The following is a 16744-nucleotide window of genomic DNA, read 5'->3' on the forward strand; positions in this document are numbered from 1 at the left end:
GGGTCAGCTGTCCTGGCTGTGCCCCCTCCCAGCTTCTTGTGTACCTCCTCACTGGCAGGGTATGGGAAGCTGAAAAGTCCTTGACTTAGTATAAACACTGCTTAGCAACAACTAAAACATCGGTGTGTTATCACATTATTCTCATGCTAAATCCAAAACACAGCACTGTACCAGCTATGAGGAAGAAAATTAACTCTATCCCAGCCGAAAGCAGGACACCAGTCCACTCTGCAGAAATTATAATTGCAAAGTGTGTCCAGGTGGGTTCTTCTACAGCTGTAACGAGTAGAAAATACAACTTCATGTAATCTTCTTAAAACAAATTATTGTTTAAAATTAACAATATCTATACTGAGTAAGAAGTGAAAATGAATGTTAAAATAATCTGCACATTTATTTAAGTTAATTACATGGTTAGTTAAGCCCTTTCTGTCCCAGGCTCTAAGGTGTTGAATTTGATTATTAGTCTCCTTCCTCTCCATGGCATCCTCTTCTCGATGTTTCCCTTCAACTATCTGATATCACCAAGAAAGTATATGATACATTAAACTTTTCTGGAGTTGTGACCTCCAGACCAATCTGGGAGGCTGAAGCACTCTTGAGAACTATCGGTCATGCCCAAGGATAGATGTAACCAGACCATCACAAATTAATGGCTCCTGTATGGTCTTCTTAGGGTGCATTTTTTAACAGCTACAGCTGAATCTACCCAACAGATGCATTACAGGAAGCAGCACCAATTACCTACTCAAGAAAAATTCTGGACTTTCTAGGGGCAGTTCCAGCTCTTTTATCCCATCTTATTTATGAGTAGGGGATTGATTCACTAAGATTTTCTATGGAAAATCAATTTGATGTATAATACTTTCCACATATTGTACTCCAATATTTTTAGAGGAAAGCTTCATGAGCCTCTGATGCATTATTTGGCTGTCTTACATCTTATTAATATTATTACTACAGCAGTTTTAGCAGCAAGAGTTCGTAGGAAATTCCCTATCAACTACTTTTAAAGCACAAGAAAAACAAATTAATGGTAGGAGGCAAATTGGGCTAAAATCTTTCAGATCTGGGACACTGGGTCAAAGGCAGAATACAAGAAACTGCTGTTCCCCCGAGGGACAGCCAAGGACTAGGAAAGTTAGAGGTGTGTGAAAGAATATGACTATTTCATTCTATGCTTGAACTCCCTTAAAACCTCTTATCTCAACAGTGGGGAACCCCCCCCATGTAGTTAGATGTATTCTTAAAGCTTATTGCTGTGTTTGATCAAATACTAAATGCAACCATATTCTTGCAGTGATGGCCCTTGCACAATTCTTACATTTCCCCAAGATCTTCCCCACTCTCCTCCCAGATATCTTGTTCGCAGTCTAATCTGAACTTGGCCGGCTGGTCAGGGGCTATGAGTTCAAGGTGAAGTTATGCCAGCATGCAGTCAGGTTCCAGCAGCACCGTGTTCTGTGTTCTTCAAGTGGTGTTTTACAACTTGGCTGATTTGATTCAAGGAATTAACCTGCATGTAGATAACTTGAGCTAAAACTATGGGGAAGATAAGTACTAAGTAGACCGTTTGAAATGAGATGTGCCACTTACGAAGAAGTAAGAACAAAAAGGCTGTTTGAGTTGGGCCAAAGGAGCTGCAATTACCTCTGCACCTGCAAAGATTGTGGGCGGCTGAGTAGTCACAGCACTGCTAGAATGTCATTTTGAAGCCACCCTGTCACATAAACTACCCCAAAAAAATGCAGTGACAGGTGCTTTGCAAGAATCACATTAGCAGAGACACAGTCAATACAAATACAGTCAACAGAAGGGTTAGAATCAACCTTTGGTAGAAATAAATTGTGTGTGTGTGACCATGGATGCACGTATGTGAACAAATACACAGGTATATACTTACCTATTGCACAGTGTATATATTTTCTGCGTAACCATCTCCAGCTGAAGAATTTAGTTTTCCTCACTGTAAAGACACACTGAATCGACGTAGTGTGCAGGTGTTTTGCTTCACTGGGATAATTAGCCCTATTGGTGAGACTGTCAGGCTTTAAAAGAGCTTATGGAAGTGAGTAGGGAGGAGAGTTGTTTAGGAAAGATGCCATGCTGGCTGAGAGGTGTGGAGCATGGGATTTTTGGATGGTGAGAGTGATCCATCTGGTTCATCCCGTCCCTTTCAGGAGATATACCCAGCATTGTAAGAGTCCCTAGATGCTCATCAGTTCCAGGCTGTGATGCTTGTTGCTGCAACTACTTCCCTTGGCAGCATATTTTATTCTCTAATAACTCTGTGGACTGAAAGGGCTCTTCCTAATCTTCGGTACATAATAGGCATGGACAAACCAGCTCAGTTAAGTAGGAACTGGCCAGGAGCCTTGTTCACCTTCAAATGCCAAGGCAAAATCTTTTGGGTTTGAAAAAGATTTAGGGAGCTCTCACCTTCTTTTGCATTACCCCTTCTTTGTGCCACTCCTGTTGGGGCGTGCAGATGAACAGGCTGGTTTTGTTCATGGAATATACAACGTTTATCATAAGGTGGGAATATGTTTCTGGTATAAAGATCACTGAAAGAGACTCTCGGTTACTTGGCTCTGCCTCAGCAGTCTGCTGACTTTTCTAAAACTGTTGATGGGGGTGATATGAACTTTTCCAATCTGACAGTACATAGGATGGCAGCAGCACAACCTATTCCCATAGAGACAAGTTCCAAGAAGGCCAAGGGAACTACTAATATTAAATAATTGCATTGCATTGCATCTCCCTTTCTAGAACCGATTTATTACACATATAAAAGTATTATGATCTTTCCTCCCATTATTTCAAAGTGAAATGCTTAAAGGGCTAATAAAATCAGTATTTAGCACACTTTTTATTTTGTAGTTCAAAACTTCAAGCTTGGCATAAAAAACATTACCTCTAGGGAGTGAAAATAGCCTTACCCAGCAGCTTCAAATACAATTATCTGAGTCATTCTTTCTTTTACTCCTTGCAAAATACCAAACTGAGGTAAAACTCCTTTTGGCTGATAGACAAAAGAAAATTACAGCTGTCTGGAGTTCAAAAGAGTTGCAATAAAACTTGAATTATGACAAAAATATACTGTTTGTTATTAAAGCCTCAACAGTTCACAAATTAAACAACTGTATGTTTCTCTGCATGTTTGATACTCCTTATGTTTTCCGAGGCACATATATTTCTGCAATATAAAGTGCACTTCCCTATCTCTGCATGCAAAATTGGTTTATTCACATCTCCTTATACACTTACATCATGAGTTTTTGTGAGACTATGCCAATTTACAGTAGATGAGAATTCAGTCCATTGAAATGATTCACTAGGGCAGTGGACAATGTTAAATACTTACAACCATTCATGTATGGATGAGTAGTCACATCATTTGTTAATAATTTGCTGCTGTCACCATGTTGTGGGAAGAAGTTGCTCCATAGGCAGAATATACTTTACTGACTATCCTGGGTAAAATGTAGACCAAGAACATTTAAGCCACTACATACGAACAACGAAGCAAGGATTTGCCGATGGTACAGCAATATTTACTTTTAATTGAACAAGTGCACTCAGGTTTCACTTTTGAATAGGATCTTAGGATTAACAAGTTGTTGTTCACATTTAATGTAAGGATATGTTTGCAATTACATTCATTCCAAAAATTTCTTTCACGTTTTAAATTATTCATTATGGCCTATAAAACAAGTGGATTAAGGGGACCTAATTCCCTGTACTTTGAATGTAGTAGCTCTTGATCACATTTCCAGCAGTTTTTAAATAGTGGAGGCTGCCCAAGCCCCTGGCTGCAGTGCAGCTGCTCCAGCAGTTGTTGTGCCCTTGTGGGGCAGAGGCTTGTAGACACTGCAGTACCAGGTCAGGCCAGTAACCCGGCAAGCTCAGGGTGCACTCTCCCACCTACCAGTACTGGATTTTACAAGTGTATTTTCAAACAACAGTCAACAAGCAGCTATTTAACTATCTGCCCAGAGGCTAAATTGCTTTCTCTTGCCACTTCGTTATCTGCATGTACCTCAATGTGTGAGGGACTGATATCATACCTAAAATTTTGAACTTAGAGCTCAGCATGTTTTAATTATCCGTAAGAGCACGCTCTGTGCTTCGCATTCAAATACATGTTGCGCTAATTGGCTCCTCACAGCTGGGAAGACAATATTTAGCTTCAAGTATGTCCAATAAATGTTGCTATCTTTTGATTTTATTGGCATTGCCTTTATCCTTGTATAGTCTTGCAGGAGTATTGTATTGCGCTCTGCTGAATACTGTGTGTAGTCTCTGTGTCACTTACATGTGTCACCTTCTCTAAGGTTGTCTTTTCCCTGAAGTAATGGTCCCAATCTTTGGAGTTTTTCTTGAAAGTGGTATCTTTTCCCATAGCATGCGTCTACGGTCACACTCATCACCCATCTCTGAGCCCCTGAGTTTCTGCTGTATACTTCTAGGTGTAGGTTGACCAGAACCAGATTCAGCGTTCAAGATGAGAACATGTTACTGATTCATGACTTTACTCCTTCCCATTCCTGTATCTTTCTCTACTTTTTGTTAAAAAATAAAGTAATAATAAAAAAAAATCTTTGCTGCCCCTTAAGCCTAATTCAAAGCCTACTAAATTCTTAAGGGATCTACCCTCTCAACTTCTTCCCCACCAAAGTTTTACATTTTAAAAGAAAATGTTTCATGTTTTCACCAGACAAACCAACACTTAATTTTTACTTTCAGCACTTTTCTGGAGATCTTTCTGGTTAAAAAAAAATTGCCCTGGTTTGGAATGTAACATTATTGTTTAGATACTAAACCATACTTGACACTTTAGTTGAATGCATATTTTATAAATAGACAATTTAAAAGTGTTTAGAATTATTTATTTTAAAATTTCTCTGTCTTTTTCTCACAGCCAATCCTGTTTTGGTGGAGTTTTTCAATAACCTCAGTTTTTTCCTACTCTTCATTTGTTTTTTTAAATTTCCAGCCCATGATAAGTCTTTGCATTTCACCCTTATGGCTTTGTATTCTTGGTATAAAAGAAACTAGAATTTCATATCATATTCATAGGGTTTTTTTAACAGAAGTTGGTCTTGAAGAAAAAAAATCAAGATATGTTGCAAAATTAGGCATTGTTAGCTCACTTCCGTCTCACTTTAATGGGAATTAAATAACAAGGAATACCAGTATGCACTTAATACTGAAACACTGTTTTGAGACACTCATCATTCTAGTGATCTTATCACATATTCTACTGCACATCCTCAATGCTAAAAATATCTTATTACTCTTATTGATACCAATCAATCTATGACTCTGATAATGTTGGTAAGTAAACACATACATAAAATACTTAGTTTGGGGGAATGCTGTAGAAAAATTATGATTTTGATTTAACTGCCTTGTTACTTTATTCATGTGCCAGAATACAGACATCAACATCCAAGAAGTTTCTTTACTACTAGTGGCTGTCAAACGTTATATCCTGCTTCAGCGTGTGTGACTACATTCTAAAGATGAAAACATCTATAATTCATTTGGCCAACTATACAGACCTATTTTATGATTAAAAAAAAAATTAGTTCTTGATCCCGGCAGCAAAAAGTTGATTTTATGAAGCATGAGATTTGATTAGTTTTATCTTAGCACACGTGACGGTGTTATTATTCGATAAACCAGTACTCAACTTCTTAAAAAAAGCTGCAGTGCTGAATTTTGCAGGATGACTACTTCCAGCAGGCTTCAACCCTAAGCCATCTTCTCTCAACTCATCCTTTAGAATATTTCTAGCAAGCTGATAGCCTGGTCTACCCAGCCCAGCAGCAACATATAACTTCTTAAACATGTAACTTCTGAACAGGTTCTGCATGAAATATTTTACTCTCCTCGAGCATATTGACTCTGCTTTGGTCAAGATTTTCCAAGTTGCCTCTATTAGTCTGAGCCTTGAGGGTGTCAGTTCCAGACTCAGGGACCCAACTGTGAGTCAGGGTCCAACCCTGTTATAGGCAATGAAGATCTAGTCAATACAGCCAGTGGACTATGGAGAGCTGTTCACCGCATGCTGCAGCAGACACTTGTGTCTGGTCAGCTGAACAGACCTCAGCTGGCTCTTTTGATGAGATCTCCATTGATTATAAGAAGAGCTTAGATACTAGGATAATGTGGACACTTGTAAGTTTTAGATTCCTATTTAGGTCTCTGAATTTGTAACTGAATCCCATCTTGATTTCCCTTTGTCTCTTCTATCTCTTCAGCTGTGGGTAAAGATGCAGGTTAGTTGAGAAATGGAAACCTAACCCAAAATACTGCAAGATCCATAGCTGGTCCCTGTTCTTCTGTTGTATTTTTTTACAGAGACACACTGGGGTTTTTAAAGCCATTTGCTCTTTCTCAGCATCTTCCTCTCTCATTTCCTGGTGCTCTGAGACTACATCTGCAGGCACATGTGCATCTCAGCCAGATCTCTACCCTTGGGACCAGGATCACTGGTCTCAGGTCCTAGTCTCCACAGAAGTGGGAATGCCTGGTCCAGAAGGAGCAGCCTCCTGCAGCGGCTGGCAGGACCCCAGGGCTACTACAGCACCTTTGATGGTGCGAGGCCAACAAATTCAGCCTTCTTCACATGACCGTCACTGATTTAATGAGGCCTTTTCAAAGCCAAAAGTCCAGCTCATCTTAGACACTGCTAAATGGTATGCATGGCACTGTGTTTGGCCACCTATAGGTTTCTAGTCCAAATGCCCAGATAACCTCTCTTCATCTGGGTTGACTGTAAGCAACCATCAGCATTCAGCCCCAACCTCAGACTTACACTTTCTGGATATGGAGCGAGTTGCTTGAACTACTATGCCACTAGGTCCCTACACAGCTATGTAGAAATAGAATGATAGTATGCAAAGGGGAGTATTTCTTTCAAAATGTATTGCCTTAATCATCGTTTAATTTGATAGAATAAATAACATTGGGATAAACAAAAAAGTGGAAGAATGAGTGTGCCAGGGATACAGAATACTGGAGACATAAATTTTGCATTAACACAACTCATCAAAACCAGAGCAATATTGTAAAAGGTTTCCTACCCAAACTAGGAAACAGCGGTATGCAGGCAGTGTTCAGTAGACTGCCTGACAGAAATACATTACTATTTCCATGACCACGTTTCTACTAAAGATTAAATGTAACAGTTTCAAAACATCATTAAATGCTAAGTTATTTTTTACTTTTAATGAGCCTGTTGTAGCCTCAGAGCTGAGAGAGTGCATTCTTGCTAGACTTCCTCATTACATTTTCAGTAATAACTGATATTCCCAGTGCAATTTTCCCTCTGAAAACTCCTCCCAAGTCACTTGGTTCATGATGCTATTGTAAAAAGAAGGCATTAGAATGCGTAAATCAGTGTCTAATCATGGCTAAACCTAACGTTAGCACAATTGGGCTGGCAGCCACAACAGAAATGTCTGGATTTGAATTAAATATTTTAGGGGGCTTTCTTTGGCATGTATACCATGATAGAGACATCCAGATTAAGCATCCAAAAAGTTGGGGAGGAACCATGGTTATGTTTGATTGCCTGACTCGGACATGACCTTTTTTGTATATAAAAACAAGGAAATCTGTTAAAGAATTGTTGCTCTAGAATTGCTGATCTTGTAACTAACTCTTTGCCTGAGGTCTGCATATTTCCAAAGCATGGCAAGTCACCAGGAACTCCAAATTTAATTGGAGAAATTAGTTGGTAGCCTTTGCTAGCAATAGTGAGACTACTCAGGAGTCAAACTCTATGTTTAGGTATTTGGACTTGAAAGTAGTTTTAGCTACGGAGTGGTCTGTGCTTCTTACTATGATTAAATAGTTGTGTTTGCACTTTAGACCACTAAAAAAATAAGAATCTCTCTGTTTGGAAAAAGCTAAGGTCTGCCAGACATAGAAGCAATACCTTGAATATAACAAAAGGGAAGCCAAATCATGCCTTTAATATTTAGAGTTCTGAACATGATGATGAAAAATCTTTGTGCTAGTGAGCAGGGAGGAAACACAGGAAAATTAGAAGAATTCTTGGGTAAAAACAGAAAGCCTTTATTAGCCCTCGGGAAATTCCTGCTTTGGTTTAATGGCTGAACACTCTTAGGGGAATACATGTATTGATCCTTTTTCTAATCTCTGCAATGTCCTCTACTGTGATCAGTTCCCTTTAAGTGTAACAGAGCCTGAAAGGCAGATCCAAAATGGAGCTCAGGGGTCTTGTATCTGAGCCATGCTGTATGCTGTTGGAAAACAAAACAAAACAAACCCAAAACATGAGCAAATTTAACTTAAATGAACAGCTCTCGTGATTATTTTTTAAAGTCTTTGTCCTTGCATAAATCTTCATTTTGTTTAATATAATGTAATTTGTTACACATAAATAAAAACTCTGAACAGCGTTGTCTTTAGCAGAGAACAGACACTGATAACGAGGCAGAAAATTATGTGAGTGCCCAAAACATTGATTCATTGCTTAAGCTAGCTTTTAAACTTGCTTATGAAAGTAGTGGGTAGTCTGTAGCCAAATGCCTCGCATGCCCCATCAGAATTAAGGAGGACACTTTCTTTGCTCTGAGCTTTCTTGGTTCTTCTTAATACCATAAAAAATTAGAATCTGCTTGTTAAGAAAACCCCAAGTGCCTGACATGATTCCCACAGTTGTACCTGTGTGATGATTTGGCAAATCTGTCTATATATAATCTAGGGATTCTGGCTGATATTACTGATCAATGTGAAATGAAATATAATGACCTTCCTTAATGGATAGAAATTCACCATTCTTTGACAACTTTTGGGTTAAAAATCAATTGTAAAACCTTAACAACTGAAGAAAAACACATCATGCGAGCTGAAGCCTACAAAAAGTTTTCTTGAAAAGCCTTTCTGCAGGGTGTGGTGGCTTGGGAGCGGCAAATTCCCAGACACAGCAAAATGAAGCCATATGTGAGTTAGGTGAAATATAAACCTGGAAAGACACAGAGTCAGCTCTGAGGTGGAGAAAGAATGAGGTGGGTATGCTTTCACAGGGAAATCTGAAGCTTGGATTTACATTTAGGGTGAAGTAAAGTTAGACTAAATAGCTGATCTAAGAAGTTTTGCAATTTTGAAGAGAAACCCTGAGCCTCAGGAGAAGGACCTTGGGAGCTGGAGACCCAAAAGAGTACTCCAGTGCAATGGGAGGAAGGCCTCTAGGAAGTTGAGGATAGGGGCATGTGTAGTGCCCATGTGTTTAGGAAGCAGCAAAAGCCGGCTAAACCTGCAAGAAGTTTGGGCATTTGCTTTCACTCTTATGTGCCACTGAAAAAATTGGGACAGGAGGGTCTGAATACCCAAGCATGGTATCCTGGCTAATTCCTTTAGCATCTAGGGAACATTGAAAGGAGAATCCGTGAGTTTGGTGCTGGTCTCCAAAGCTGCTAGATGGGACTTGCTGGTGCCAACTGGGGAGGGGGTGTCTGAGAAAGACCATGTCTCCTTGAGCATCCTGCAGCATGGGGGTCAGGCACAGGCAGGGGGGTTGAACTCAGGGGGAGCCAGCCAGCAGTACCACACCATGGGCTGGAGAATGGCATCCATCCTGCCACCGGTGCGATGTGAGCATAAAGCACGGGGACCTGACGCAGGGGAAATCCTAAAGAGAAAGGCCCACAAACAAGCTGGTGGGTGTTAAAGAGAAAATGAATGTTGAAGATACAACCGTGGTCTGAGCAGTACCTGCTGTGTACTGTAGCCACACGTGAATGGGCCTCAGCTCTTGCCCTTACATCCATGGGAAAGATGCTCAAATGCACAGCTGAGAGGGCAGCCACAGTGTACTGCAACAGCAGGTAACTGTAGAAGTAACCATATGGCAACTGTCTCTGTGCAAGTCACATTTTCCACACTGCTGGAGATTTTAGATTCAAGACTCCCACTGACTCTAAAAGAGAAATAAATGGACCTTGTTTTATTTTCTGCAAACACTGCATTTTCCACAGCCATTTCACTAGACAGGCCAGTGGCCTCCTTCAGGCATGTATCTCTTAATACAGAGAGGTGATTTTCCACAAAGAGGGCTGTGAGATCTGAATGGATGTAAAGTGGACCCTGGTCTTTTGCAACAACAGATGTAACCATGGAGGTCTATCAGTGCCCCCTTATTAGGTCCTCAAGTAGTTTTAACGAGCATAATTAGAACCTATAATTTATAAGAGTTGCTGAACTGTGCAAGTCTGCATGAACAAGAAACACCAGGTTCCGGGGTGTTTGCACTGAGTAGCCTCCTAGGGAAAAAATATTCAAAGTAATTTGCAGGGCAGACTGTTGTTCTTGGAGGAGGTCATAAGGAAATGAATATTCCTGGTTTGGAGAAATGAGCAATAATATCCGTTTCAGTAGACTTCTGAAAAAGCAAGCATGTGAACAGACTAACATTTTAAGACTGCTATGATAATTTAGAACAAGGTTTTCAAGTGATTTATTCTTCTAATATCTTGCTAGTCACCATGCTGATATTGAGGATGCTAGAAAATACAAAAAAAAAAGATATTATCCTACAAGTCATATCCCCATGTATAGTCCCATTCACTTCTTGTCTGCCTGGGTGGCGGGATCCACTTGCAGCTTGGATGACAGCAATAGTTTATATATGGTATATACATATTAAGTTAACTGATTGACTATTTCACACCTTGCAATTTATCTGGCAAATTTGACATCTTTTTCTGCTCGCCTAATATTTGTGTATTACAATTTGATTGTAATTTCTCAGATTATGTCTTACTCAGATGATCATGTACACTTTCTGCATGCAGCTCAGCAGACATGATTGGAGTTGTGCTGATCAATTGTGTACAGCAAGATGAGAGACGACTGCTATATAATTGTTGCTCCCCGAGGCTCACATCCAGATCCCAGCAGTTCTTTTCCCAGTTTATTGAGCTGTAGTTAAAACAAAAGGGGACACTAATCTTGCAGTAAGCACTCATGGGAAAAAACTTTGTTTTAAAAATATGGATGGCAATTAATTTGTTAGACTAAACCGGCATTTAAAATGAGTGCAAAGATGATGTCAGCATGACAGAGGGAACTCACCACAGCCACTGTGGGTCTGTTCACACTAATCGCCACAGCCACTGTGGGTCTGTTCACACTAATTCTTCCTATTGCATCCACACAGCTTCGGTCAGAACCTTTTAGCTGACAACAAGGATTTATATTTAGCGCTTGAGGGGAAGAGCTGCCCTTCCCTAAAATACCTTTCCCATTTAACACATTTTTATTTCAGAAGATAACTTCTCCTTTCTTGGCTGAACGGTAGACTTTTGTTCTAAGAAAAAAGTGGTGCTGTAAATGAGCAGAAAGCGTTTGTGACTGTACTGATCCTTGAGAAAACATGGACAACATACACTTGATAATGCTACAACTTTTTTTTTTAATTAGACTGACATATGTGAGGATTCTCAAGAGAACAACAAGGGGAATTTTTTTTTTCTTCAGGAATTCAGAAATGAAACTGAATGGGCAGAGTAGTTAGTAACATCCTGTTGAGCAAAATGCCTTAGAGTGTTGACAGATTGTCAGTACTAACTTTTGCAACATTTGACTGAATTCTGTAGTGACTTTATTAAAGTGATTTAGTGTGGTGCGAGCAAGTGCAATATGTGTTCCACCCATTTTGATTAAAACAAGGCAGAGCACTGGAAAGATGCCAGGGACAAAAATTAAGTAATCCATTCATATCTTTTTAGAAAGTTTCTACAAATACATGCCTACTTCATGAATGATGGGACATGCTGAGAACAAAAAAGAAATTAGTAATTGAGCAGGCAGCATAAAAACCCCTCCACATTTGTATTTAGGAGTTCACAGTATGAGTATGTGGGAATAGCTGCTGACAAATAGTTCCCTGGGGGACTAGATACAGCATTGTTATATTAGGTCAGCTAAGCAGGGAGAGGGTTGTATGTCCATGTAAGGGTCTAGCAGGGCAAGCAATGGCAACGGTCTTCTTTGCCAAAACAACTCGGCTAACTTTAGCAAAGATTGCAACTTAACGGCATGAAAAATCCCCTCCAGCTGTACTAGTAAATAACAAAATGGAAAATGAAACCCTGTTAACAGCAACCTGATTCTGTTTCAGCTAACTGGATGATTTACTGGTTAGAGGTTAGAGGTTTTGTCAGTAGTTCAGTTAACAGACCTGATGCATGAGCATCCGCTCAAATCACCATGGCTAAAGTGGGCCTGTTGCAAAGAATGAGTGGTTAAGAGACCATGTTCAGGCTGCAGCTGTATTACAAGTGGCTTCTTAGAGCTAAATCACATACTGTTAGTGCTGACCTACAATCCTTTGCCTTGTCAGCTACTGACAGAGTATCTTGATCTCATTCTACCTATCTCTGAAAAACACCCTAGCTTCCTACCCTTATTTTCCTTTGGCAACCCATATAAACTTTGATATGTCAATAGAATATTTTGCATTGAGTGCTTATGAGAGATGAAAGTGGGTTCGTAGCTGAGCAAATACTGCCCCACTTGGCTCTAAAGATTTCTCTGCATTGATGTTCTTGCCATTCTGACAAGAAGAAATATCATCCAGTGAGGATTTTGACACATATCACACTCTGTATACTTCTGGACGTTATCCATTTAAGATGTACAAAAGCCTATTGAAAGGATGTTTTTATTAAGTGTAGAAAATACGGTCCTGCTGCAATATTACTCTAGGCTGCAATACAGTCAGGGTTTGGATTTGTTTTTTATTATTGTTTTACACCACCACTGGTTGGAGAGAAGATTTTATGAAACTGTCAGCATCCAAAATTGTCAGGGGAGTCAGGTTCAGGATATAATAACACCCATATATTCAAGCAGGATGCTTCAAGGCAGGATAGCTGGCTTGTGCAACATATTGACAAAACTCAGCTGCTAAGCCTGTCTTGATGGCCCAGGAAAAACTGTGTCTGTGTTTGGGAAATGTGAAAGTGGTAAATACTTAGCACTGGGGCCCATGTAGCACTTGTTCGGACTAGAGGAGCACCCAAGCTAAAAAGCCCTGACGAGAAGCAGACCTAATTTTCTTGGATACGGCACTGTATTAATGCGTACTAAACAAGTACCACTGCATCAGGGATCATTGTGACACTAGTTTACCAGCAAGCGCATAGAGCTATCCTGGGTTCATTTACATAGTGTACACCTCCCAGAGTGGCTTTTTAGTAACACCTCAAGGCTTAGCCCGGTGCTTATTTCTGCATGTGCTGCACCTGTAAGATGATAAGCCTATTCACAGCACATTGGTCTGTCTGGGATAAGTCTCCTGTAGGTCTCCTTGTCTTTCTTTAACACTTCCCTGTAACAACAGTAACATAGCGGTGCGTATGTTTTACAGCAAGTATTTCAAACAAGCTTACTGCACGTGAGAGTTTGACTTGCTCATATGTCAAACCATGTCAAAATGTGAGGTTTACACAAAAAGCTTCCTTTGACACCACTTTACTGCCTGACCTTAGGCAAATCGCCAGATCCTCCACTGATGAGTTTCCCCCACACTTTTAGACTCCTGAGATTCAGTGAAGAGCTCTTTAGAAGTGAAAGCACTTACTATTATTAACTTGCATGCATACACCGATGAGAAATGTGTATAAAGACTTAGTTATGGCTAGATTCCATAATCTTTATTCATCCTAATTAGTGTCTAAATTTGAATGGTCCATTGATTATGGTACTACAAAAGACTGATAGAACATGCTCATTTATGTTGGAAATAGGCATTTTAAGAAAGCTAAGCATTATTGTGAAAGACAATGAAGTTCACATCCCAGGTCACTTCTTATAAGCCTACAAATGTTTATGCAGTAACGTGTAAATGCAAGAAAGGTGTTACTTCAGGGTTAAAAATACCATACATCTCTAAAACATAGGCACAATATAGGTTTTATGTCCCCTTTGCACCTGAGATCTGCAGGTCATGTGGTACATTTTATTCTATATAGTGACCTTCCTTGCCTTTTCCCTTCTCACACATAATATTCTATGTATTTTTCTAAACATAGGTTGTTGGACTCCAGACTGTAACACTGCAAAAATCTGTCAGCTCAATTCAAGTCAGATAATGCCCTCGGCTACTTTTATTTTCCAGTATGTCACAAATGACCACTCATTTCTTGACGAAGGTGTCTGGATCGGAATACACCCAGCTTCCTGCTGGTAGCAATTAAAATTATCCACCACCCATGGGTAGATATGAATTAAAGTATCAGCAGAAAAATGACTCTTGTAGCCAGCTAGGTGATGCATCAAAAGCAAGGTATAAGCAAAGGCAGCACTAGAAGGTGAACTGCATGTTACAAAAGAGTGAAAGAGAAAAAGGAGAAAAATTCTAACATCACTGTCAGATGAATAATGGAGAAATATTACCACTGACATAAGAACAGGCTAGTGCAATGCTGGGGGAAAAGTGACACAAATGGCAACGACGGCTGTAACATCTGGGAAAAGAGACAAAGAGCCAGGTAAAGCACTGAGGGTGCCAGCAGGATAATTCCTAACTCTGAGAATGGCAAGGACCACTGGATCCTCAAAGGAGTGGTGAAGATATCATTTCCAGCTGACACAGATTTCAAGTCAGGACATATCTGAAGGTCCTGTTCTGCCCTTAGTGGATTTCAGTGAGTTGCATGAGTGAACATAATGGCAAATGGCCATAAATGGCCATAAAAATACCTTTTGTTAGTCTGTAACAAATCAGTGTTTAGAAATGACAGAACCAGAAGATGAACAATTCCTGTTGGTCCAGCTCTCGAGGTTTCCAAACCGATTTATCATCCTTTAACTGATCATGCAGCACTTTCTGTCTGCCTGCAGAGGATTGGGTTGAAGAGGTAGATTACGGTAAAGCTAAATCTACAGTAAGTAATTTTACTTGCCTATTGCTGGCATTGCATATGGCATTGCATTATTGCACAGTTGCAAATGAGTGGGGGAAGTTGCCTGCACAACCATGTAGAGTAAAGACAGTAGTCCATAAAGAAGCACTGGTATTACAGTATGGGCTCATCCTATGGAAAAGCATGAGGACTGCGCTCTTGCCAATGAAAGTTGTCTCTATGTCTTCCTATCTTTTGCCTTGCTGTTCTGCTTACTCCAAAGCAAGGGTCAAGTTAAGTCCAAGCCTCTCCGTAGCAGGGCTTATTTTTCTTTATCTATCTAGATAGTTCAGGGTCAGATTAAGAAGCAAAATATTTGTTCAAATTATTTTTATCAAAGTAATTCTACTGGAAACTGCAGAACTTTCAAAGTTGCCTAAGGCAAAAAAAAAAAGGAGAAGGAAATGTTATTAAAAGATGGCATGAGCTTTTAATCATGCATGATATTTTATTGCCTTGTATATTCTTCCCCAGTGAAATTTATACCTCTAAATAAATGTGTATGTTGTACAGAGAACATACCAAAACAATTCTCTTTCAAGACTGATGGTGCTTCTAATTTTAGGGAGAGCAAAAAAAAAGAAAAAAACTGATCCAGGTAATACCTGGGCCAAACTTAAGATACTTGATATATGTATCTAGCTAGCTATACTTAAATGCATATTTAAAAAAACCCAAACATATCAGTATGTGTTCTATCTCCTTTACGCCCAGTTATTATGCCCACTGGTGTATGCATTCTGGGTGCTGTAATGCAAATGTCCACTTTCCTTCAACAGTCAGTGGGGAAGAGAGAGATGGCACCAGAGTTCTCTTCAGGGTATGATGTTCATACCCTCTTCAGGGTATATATAAAATCCTTTGATTTGCCTTCTTTTTCCATTTACTATAGGGTGAAACCTGGACAGCGCGCTTTGGCTGGGTAGCTGGGATTTATATGGTTGAAATTAAGTTCAGTAAATCCTAGTTTTGATGCCTGATAGTACTGATGCAAAGTTTTGTGCAAGATGGATAGAAACACAGCAAATGAAGAAAAATATAGTTCTTTATGAAAATTAGTATTTAAATGAGACATTTTTTGTTATTATCTTCGTGCTTGCTAATGTACCCTGCCACAGAGCTTCTGCAGTGCTTGAAGTTCAACATCATGATTTTTGGACCTACTTTCATATTTGGAGAACTCGTTTATAATGGCAGAACAGCATGGAGTAAAAAAAATTATGCATGTATCTCTAAAAGATTTGGTTGGTTACAATCATCTTAGCTGGTCTTATATTTCATCATCCAGTTTCCCTACCTGGACTTTCACATGGCTGATAAATTAATTACATAATGATTTCATAAGGATCTGCCATGAAAAATTATAGATGTGAGATTACTATTTTACGGTTATTTATTAGTGCTGCTTTGAGTTGTAAGTGTAAAAAATGTTTAGTCTCTCTGTAATCTGTCTTTCAAATTGTGCTCAAGAACACAGTGATCAAAAAGGTGTGCACAGCATGGCAATTATGGTTGTGCTTTTCCAGGAAAAACTGCAAGGCAGTTTGGATAATCAGTATGACTGAATTAAACTCTGGAAAAAAATTGGGAAAAAAACCCTAGAGGGGAACATGCCATTCCTACGGCTTGTCTCCACTGAACTCCCCTACGTAATTGTGCCAGACAACCACAGGTAATGTGGAAAAGACTGAAGGGGTAACTAAACACAGCATTCTCCTGGAGAAAATGGCTGCGCATGGCTTGGATGGGCGTACTCTTTGCAGGGTAAAAGACTGGCTGGACGGCCGGGCCCAGAGAGT

This window comes from Aptenodytes forsteri, unplaced genomic scaffold (genome assembly GCF_000699145.1).
Source record: "Aptenodytes forsteri isolate BGI_AS27 unplaced genomic scaffold, ASM69914v1 Scaffold51, whole genome shotgun sequence".
Lineage (NCBI taxonomy): Eukaryota > Metazoa > Chordata > Aves > Sphenisciformes > Spheniscidae > Aptenodytes > Aptenodytes forsteri.